Source organism: Megalops cyprinoides, chromosome 25 (genome assembly GCF_013368585.1).
Source record: "Megalops cyprinoides isolate fMegCyp1 chromosome 25, fMegCyp1.pri, whole genome shotgun sequence".
In the NCBI taxonomy this organism is placed as follows: Eukaryota; Metazoa; Chordata; class Actinopteri; order Elopiformes; family Megalopidae; genus Megalops; species Megalops cyprinoides.
In genome coordinates this window covers 5,975,468-5,984,773 of record NC_050607.1, presented here as the reverse complement: position 1 = coordinate 5,984,773, position 9,306 = coordinate 5,975,468, and positions in this window count along the sequence as shown.

Genomic DNA, 9,306 nt, shown 5'->3' with positions numbered 1-9,306 from the left:
ACAAATGGCGCTGTGGACGCATCAGAGATGACAGGGTGAGTGGAGGGGGACTGGCCCGACCCGAAAACTCATCTCCCGAGGCTCCTCCGCTCCCCCGCTCTCCAAAGCCAACTGACTTCTCGCGGAGTCACGACACACTCCATTAATGTCTACCTGTGACCTGTGACCTGGGTTAGCATCTCTGCCGAAGGAGCACGACAGGACAGGACTGCAGCCAGGAATCCAGGCTGCACCCACAATGCACTGCGGGTCTTAACTGAGTTTGAAGCCTTTTCTCGGCCCGCACGCACACGCAGAACCAATTATGCAGAACTGTAATGTGGTTGAATAAATGCACCAAAAATAAAATATCAAAATGAGAATAAAAAAATATCCATGCTGTTTTCCATCTGTTTCTGTAAAGTGCTTTAGGTCTCACAGTTCACCTCCTGGCCTCTGCTGTGTGCCAACAGCACCACGTTTCAGGTGAAAGAGTAAGGTCCTCTTTAAAAGGCACATAGTGCGTGCAGTGATGATGCACGTCTGAGCAAACCGTCATGCGTATGTGTAGGTCAGATGAGGTTCCGCCATGGAAGCAGCAGGGCCATCCGAGACTGTGTTTGGTCTGGCATGTGGAGATCTGTTAGCCCCCGTTGCTACTGTGGCACGACACAGGTGACTGTTCAATTAACTTCTTCCTGACATCTTACAGCAAGTCCTATTCACACCTGCCCGTGTGTGTGTGTGCCTGTGCGTGTGCGTGTGTGTGTGCCCGTGTGTGTGTGTGCCCGTGTGTGTGTGTGTGTGTGTGTATTTGCCCGTGTGTGTGTGTGTGTATGTGCGTGTGTGTGTGTGTGTGCCCGTGTGTATGTGTATGTGTGTGTGTGTATGTGTATTTGCCCGTGCGTGTGCGTGTGTGTGTGTGTGTGTGTGTGTGTATGTGTATTTGCCCGTGCGTGTGTGTCTGTGCCTGTCTCTGTTAATGCCTGTGACAGTCTATCTGCTGGTTTAGACTCATTAAGAGTACGTCTGATGCAAAAGCAGCTCCATATGCCTTCCGCATACACTTCAGTCTGGAAACACTCTGTTTGACAGACAGGACAGTCAGGAGCTATGAAAGATCATGCAATTATTGCAGAGATTATTATAATTTCTCTGGCTGTGTGAGTTAGCAGAGAGGGCATTTTATGCATGGCTGCACTCTGATGAATGAGAATGAGAATGGAAGCCAGCGTGGCTTTTGTTTATTCCATGAAACAGCGCTGGGAGAGGAATACGGAAAAAGGCATACGGATGCAGTTTTACAGCATCATATTCACAATGTTAAACACCTTCATTCAAACACCTGACACAAAAAAATATGTCGAGTTATATTTCAGAGAATATATAAATATATTTAGCTCAATCAATACATATAAAATGTGTATTGAATAACTCCCATTTCGGTATATTCTAATATATTTCTGCATTGCATGAATACAAGTATTTGCAGCATATTCTTGGGCTAAACAACATATTTGTCACTATATTACGATATATTTCATTTGCATATAGGACACTCTCAGTCATCTGTGCTCTTTCACACATGACAGTTGACAGCTATATGTGTTTGTGTCTGTATTATTATTAGTGGTTATGGAACTAGCAGTAGAAGCAGTCAGTCTCTATTTAACATCATTATTTTTATTCAGAATGAATTCAGTGATGCTAATAAATAATACATCATGTATTAGGGCATGTACTATCACTTACCACTCACATGACACCCTTGAATAACTTTATCCCTTCAGTCAATTACAATGCAATAGAAAAAAAAATATATCTACAATTAAACATTTGAATAATTCGGGAACATAACTACATATTAAAATAAAGAAGTGGCATCATAATTAAGCCCACAAACACAGCTGAGATTAATAACAAGCTTATGAACAATATCTGGAAGGAAAAAAAACAAACATGAGGCTGCTGGAAGTTTATGGCTTTAAAGGAGAGATGAAAACAGCGGGGGACATGCGGAGAAATGTTATATTTAGGAGCTAATGAGCCGTTCATCGGGACAAACTAACAGATTAGGGAGGACGCATCCCCTGAAAAGTCCTATTTATGCTATCTATGCGTTATGTTCAGATGAAAACAACAGCTGCTCCACGAGCTCCTCGGTGAGAGCGGGTGTGTGTCAAATGACTCCTCAATGACTGCTCCCCCCCACCCCCCACCCCCCACACGCTCACATTGTTAATCTCCCCGCGTTTGGCTGAGCAGAGCGCTGGAGAAATGTGCCCGGTCTATAAATGGGGTTATTTTAGGTGCAGAAATATGGGTCCTGCTGCAGTTCGGTGTTTCAGCTCCCCCACCTCAATCAGAGCCGTGTCTGAGATCGGCCGACAGAGCCATGAGGGATGGCTTGAAGGTTTTCTGTGAGGAAAAGTGAAACCCAGGGAAAGGGCTTCGCTGTTCAAACGAAACGCTTTAGCCTGGTTTAATGCCCTATAATTCACCATACATTGTTGTATGATAAAATATTTACAATTTTATAGAGATCGGTCTTTGGCCTTGAAAACCTCACATCCCCTTACAGGATACTGGGAGCTGTGGAGTATAGTTAATATATGACTGCTACTCTTCTCTCTCTCTCCCTCTCTCTCTGTTTCCATCTGTTTCTCCTGCCACTCTCTCTTCCCTTTTCTCCTCTCCACATCTCTTTTGGCTCCTCTTGTATCTTTGCTGTCCTTTATGTTTTATGAAGAACTGCACTTAATGAGAAATCTGAAACACACTTGACCGTGCAACTTCATTTATTCAAAAAACATAATTACGCGAATGTAGTTTATGCCATATCCTGCCGTGTGGAGGTATACCTGTGATGTCCTCTTATGTCTCAATTCATCCTATTTACTCAGCTACTCAACTGCTTGACATCACTGCCAGTACATTTACACTACATTTTGTCATTTGGTAGATTCTGTTGTTGAGAGCAACCTAAAAAGAATGGACCGAACATAGAGGACACGCCAGATCACACAACACTAAATGACAACAGATCAATTAGACTCTCTTACTTTGCTAGATTGTAAAAGGAAAGATTTTAATTTACTATACATTTTCTTAGAGGACTATTTTAGAAATGGCTGCTGTTTTGATTTCCTGTTAAGATCTTCCGCCCGCGCGGTGCGTTTAGCTGGTGATGGATTACACGCTATACATTAATATGATGTAATGCCGTGTATCTGATTATTCCACCCACTCTGACAGCTTTGCGAGCCTACATACACCGCGATCCACAGCTACATACGAGCCTACATACACAGCTCATCCCACTGATCCGAGAGTCACGTGACTCCGTAAATGGATTTAACACGTCTTGCAGATCTTTTCACACCCACAGGTTACTAATGAAGCTAAAAGCATACATTAAGGTCTTACCGCGCTGACGGCTGTCGGGAGCCAAACCTCCTCAAACACACACACACGCGCGTAAATACTTAAAGCGTCTCTTCTCTGAGTGTGTGACTGCTTGTGGATTTGCACGGATTTGCACGGCTACAATGCACCCCTAAGCACCGTCATAGCGCCAGGCCTGTCCTGTATTCTGATCCCTGCCCACCATCCAGAAAGCCTGCAGAATGGCGTCAGACGGGCGCAAACCCATTCCGGGCACGTTTCACCCGAAACCAGCAGTGCGGCACCAGCTGAATGCAGAGCGGAGCCCCGTCAAGGACGAGCGTGTTGACAGGTGCGCCGGTTCACACCTGCGAAAACGAGCGCACGCCAAGAAGCGGGGAAGGGGAGATTCTAATTGGCCCATTTGCAGGCAATGAGAGGCAGTGAAACCCCGTCTGTGAACACACTGAGCGCCAGACCAAAGGCAAGCTCATCTACAACACGACTGCGTGCGATTCCTGCTCGTCCCGGTGGTTTCGTTTTCAGGGACAGAGCAGAGCGACGCCAGCATTTTTTTCCCCTGTCCAGCTAAGGAGCAGCGGCTGCTTTTTTTTTTGTTTGAGCTAGAGAGAGTTCTGGCGATGGAGCCTTCGGCTTGGCACAACAGCACGCTGATTGGAGCGCGTGAGGATTTCTGTGGGGTGATGCTGCCAGATACACAGCCATATCTCTTACGCCGCTGCAGGTTTTTCCTCTCCAGAGGTGCTGACAGTGGCTGGGAGCCTGGTCTAATGTTTTTCCTTTGAATTGCTTTCTCCAGTCTCCCGCACTCAAGGAAAGCCTTCTAGTGACAACACCCTCGAGCTTCACTTCAACACGTGGCATGGCTACCTAACGTCTGTATCCAATGACAGTACATACAAAAAAAAACTTCATTACAACTGTGTTGATAAGCCATTAAGCCACCATCATGGAGCACGATTATCACAGTGAACCCAGAGCCGCACGTGGCTGGTCTTCTTCACAGCCACACCAGATAACCACATTCCCCATTCATTGGGTTTGTGGTCCCTGCTGTCAGAATGGCAAGGGATATACTTTAGATCCCATAAAAAGGTGCAATAGTATCATCCCCTGGTGTTGGATTGTGAGATTAAAAAAAAAAAGATTTATCGGGGTACTGGTACTTGTATTCCATTCAGTCCACCACAGACAGGCAGATCCCACACCACAGCCAAGTCTATCTGTGTGCGTTATCACTGCATCAAACACGGCTCAATCCTTCTCAAGCGGCCAGAGTTAAGATAGGGGCTCAGAAATAATAAAGATAGCAGCTTGAGGCGCGCTTGTCTTTGCGCAGGCCGCTGCCGCATCCTGATTTGTGTTTATTATCCTCGTTTGTCAAGGTAAAAGCGTCCCACAGTGTGTCAGCCGGCACATGAAGGGCCAGCCAATGAGAGGACTCAAATCCTGACTATTACCCACAGTGGTGGAAAGTGTCACACTTGATGAAACATGTTTTCGGGTGGAAAAGAAAAGAGAGAAAAGAAAAGCTGCAACCTTCAAGAAGTCAAACTGAGTTTCCTTCAGCTTCATTTTGTTGCTAGTCAGCGTCGGGTTTTGCTCTTATGAATATGAATATGTGCAAAACACATTTCCCATCACCCACGGTAAACATTTGTTAACATCAGCATTTTCTGCCGGCAGGAAGGCTCAACCTGTGCGCACATGTTATTAATTGGCTTTGAAGAGACTGACCCCTCTTCTGTATGTTCTGTAGATGATCGGGATTCTAATGGCCGATTAGCATTCGCGGAGGATGAATGCGAACAGGCTCATTTGCATTTTCAACGGGAGGAGGGCGGTGTCTAATGATACATGCCTCGTTTTAAAGCATTGACCTTTGGGTTGGGAATTACTTCTCGACTGCTTTGTAGATCACTCTTCTGAAAATATGTACCTGGCTGATTGATGACGAGTTATTGATTCAGTAGTGCTGGGCTCCTTGGGAGATATGAATGACTGTGTTATGACTTCAGCTGTGTCATATGTGCATTTGCCCTGCCATTTAACCACTGCATAATTTTACAATCGGTTAAACGTTCACACAAGCATAACTCAGGCTTGCAGTGTTTTCAAAGCTGGCAAATGGCTGAGCATCCTTTGAAAATAACTTCTTTTTTTCATCTTCTTTATTCTTCCAGAGAGAAGCAGATCTGACACATCAAGAAGACACAGGCTTCACTGCACTCTACTGCAGACACTGTATGAAGAATGAGCAGTCAGTTAACTTTACTCACAGAGCATCAAAGCGTTTTTGAGAGGTAACACACCAAAATGCCAAGGTCTACACCCGAGCTCAGCCCACCACACAGGTGCCCACACCTGGAGAAAGGACCCGCCCATGTGGAATGATGACATAACCAATGTGCCATTATGCATCGGTGGAACAGTGCCTGAGAGTTCAGCTTTGGGTATCGTATCCACATGCTTATAAAGAGTAGTACCCTCACACCACTCTCCATACGGCCAACCTCAGTGTGCTGAGGATAAAGATAGCAACCTTGCCTCTGGGCTCAGGAACACGGTCTTCCTCCTGTCTACAGGTGAGTTCTAACACTTTGGAGTCACAGTGATTAACGCCGTGCTTCCTGTCTCATTGGTTCACTGTGGGCACGTAAAGTCGTCTTTACTCTGTCTGGCAAATGCTTATTTTAAGATTCAAGCTGACATTTGAACTTTAGAGAGAGAGATAGAGAGAATGACAGGAAGAGACAGAAGGAGGAGGAGAAGAGAGGAGAAGGGAGACAGCGAGAGAGAGAGAGAGAGAGAGCGAGAGAGAGAGAGAGCGAGAGAGAGAGAGAGAGAGCAAGAGAGAGAGAGAGCGAGAGAGAGAGAGAGACTGTCCTCCCCGTTCCCCTGCGAGTGAAGAGAGACGGGAACTGCTTCCCGTCTTTTCCGCCTGCTGCCTCAGCTCGGTGACTTGCCAGCTTCCTCGCGGCGCGTTCCACCGCGCTCCGAACAGCGCTAACGCCGCGTTTGCCCCTGCATACGAAAACAACCCCAATTAACTCAGCGTTCATTTAACGTTCAGCGCAAGAGCTAAGACAGTGCTGTCTTCTTCCAGGGAAGAGCTGCACAGATGGCACACTTTTGAATTAGAGTCAGAAGGCTCCGGAGCTAATTTCTCCCGCTCTGGCTGATGTCACCGGCCTGAAGGTACTGTGGTCTGGGATGCTGCCACACTCACTGCTCGAGTACAGGTTTCTGCAGCAGGGGACGCTGGAGGCTGGAGGCTGACCGCAGTCAGTTGCCCACAGGCACACATTGCCCAGCGCAGCACGTAAGAGCATGCTTGGATCCATTCCTTTGCGACTGGAACGCAACAGGGACTTTGTCTGGTTGCGAGACGCTTCATCCAATTGGCTTCGGCTGGGATGGCCACGTGGATCCATACCAGCAAATGCAACAAAGCCTCTTTTCATTCCAGTTTGGTTAAATGGGACCGTTTCAAAAGGACACTTTAGTAATTGTTTCAGACATACGATCTTTATCGAGCGCATGCTTTTAAACAAGGCATCGGCAGGAAGCTGATGCTGGCCAACTTCCAGTGCAGCACCATGGACAGTGAAGCCTAAATCTGCAACAGTCCCAAAGCACTGATCCTGAGTCAGTCTAAACTTTTTTCACATAATGGAGTTAGTTTTAGATTTCCGTAAGCTGACCCATAATAGTTGACTGGGGACAGAAATTACTGGCAAGTCAGGACCCTGTACTGGATACACATAGCCAGGACTGTCCCATATTCTGCCTGAATCACACACATCTATAATGCAAGAAGCCAGGGCTGCCCCATGTACTGCCTGAATCACACATCTACAATGGCAAAAGCCAGGTATAACTGAATGTGTGAAGATCTGATTATTGCGATTTATTGAAAGAAATTTGAAAGACAGTGAAGATAACTCTGTGTATGTGTGTGTGTGTGTGTCTGTTGTTTTCAGTTGTCACATAAATCATTGGGAAAGCCCTCAAACTGCATGTAGTGCCTTCTTTGGGATCTAAAATGTTTTTAAGTTCTGATGCATATGTCCTTTGACAGTTGCTGTCAAGTTATTTCCATCACTGAAAAATATTCCAGGCCATATGATGTGATTGATATTTTGGATCATGTCTTAACGGTCAGAGAAGGGCTCCTAACAAGCAGGTTATTGCTTATAACTTGTGCTGTTCTCCAGAACAGCTGTGTTCTAGTTCTATTCTAAAAGGCATTAAAAATGGAAAAAGAGAAAAAAAAGGAAAGAAAAATGAGAGTCAGGGAGTGCCCTTAGGAGGTTGGATTTCTTGGAACATTTGTTTCTGATTTCCCTGTATTGATTTTGCTCTCCACTGGTCAACAGGACAGGGACATAAATACTGGCTCCCAGTCTGCCTTATAAATTTCCCATTGTAGTGAATGTTCGACAATCTTCTCACTAGAAATCGATTTTCGCGTATGTGATTAAAAACACTGATATACACACTTAATCATTTCTGTTTGATTAAGCAAAACGTTTTACTTTTTAAAGACATTTTGAAATTTAACAAAAATACATTGGCTCTGTGCACTTCATTAGAACACATGTTGCATAAAATGCTTGCTTTACATCACAAAGATAACGATGGAAATCCATTTTGGATGAATGCGTTCACAACATACTAATAGGAATTACAAAATGGAAGTATTTGTAATTGGCGTGCTATGGTAAAAACAGCATTCATCAAGGGTTGCGTCAAGAATAGAGCAGAACCAGTGGTATTGATGCATCAGTGCTGATTTACTAGTAACTTCTGTTTGTGTCTATGTGTTTATGATAGGGTAGGATAATGAAGAATCTTTCAATGAACTATACCAATACTTACAACTGCCTGCCTCCTTTTGCCATGGCCTCTTTAGGAAGTCGTCTTTTTGTAGTGACACGTAAAGGAAACCCTGTATTTAAAATTGAACAGTTAGTACCTGAGGAAAACAAAAACAACCAACTTGTTTAAAAAAAAAAACTCTGGTCCTGGTTCATTTTTTAAATCACAGTTGTTTAAACTCACAATTATGACTACATTTTCTTTGTAACTATGACTGGAAGATCAGCAGTTTCGGCTTGTATATATGATAGTAGTATCACAATACAGACAATTTATTTTAAATGGAAGACTAAATATACAAATAAACACACACAGGGAGTCCGTAAAATGCAAATTACATGCACGCAAGCACACACAACTCAGGTGAACCCATTGGGCAAACATTAAAACAGTATGCGCACTCAAATAGACACAAGAATATTAGTTACATTAACTAGGTAATATTAGCTACATTTGACAGCCAAATGTTTGTCTTAGTGACAGCAACGAAAGCAAATGGGTGATGTTTGTGATGCCTTCAACTGGTGGGCTGTTTGCACTTCACATAAATTCATACTGAGCCCTCTGGGTATAACAAACCAAAAAAATGTCACGCCCTCTTCCCGACTGCCTCAGGACGCGCTGAACCCCACGTCTCCCGCGCCTCTGCATCCTCTGCCGTTTTGGATTCTACCCCCTCGATTGATCATCAGCACCACATGACACCGCTCCCCGGGGAAACGTGCGCACGGGCGATGGGAACCGTTTGAAGTCCTCCAGGTTTGTGCCTCATGGACACTATCGCGAGCCGCTCATGCAGAGCGAATGTTTTACGGGCGAGGAGTCAGACTTGCCCTATAGTAAAATTACCAGGCAGCTGGAAAAATGTGAACGTAAAGGGGGGAGCAGACGCGATTACTTCAGAATGTATTTAGAGCCTGGCAGAGACCACTCAAACGAAGGGGGAGAAAGGAAGACGCCGTAGAGCAGGTAGCTTTCTGGCAGGAATTGTGCGATCTCCCGGCGCTTACAGTGAAACATTACCTTACATGTGACCAACAA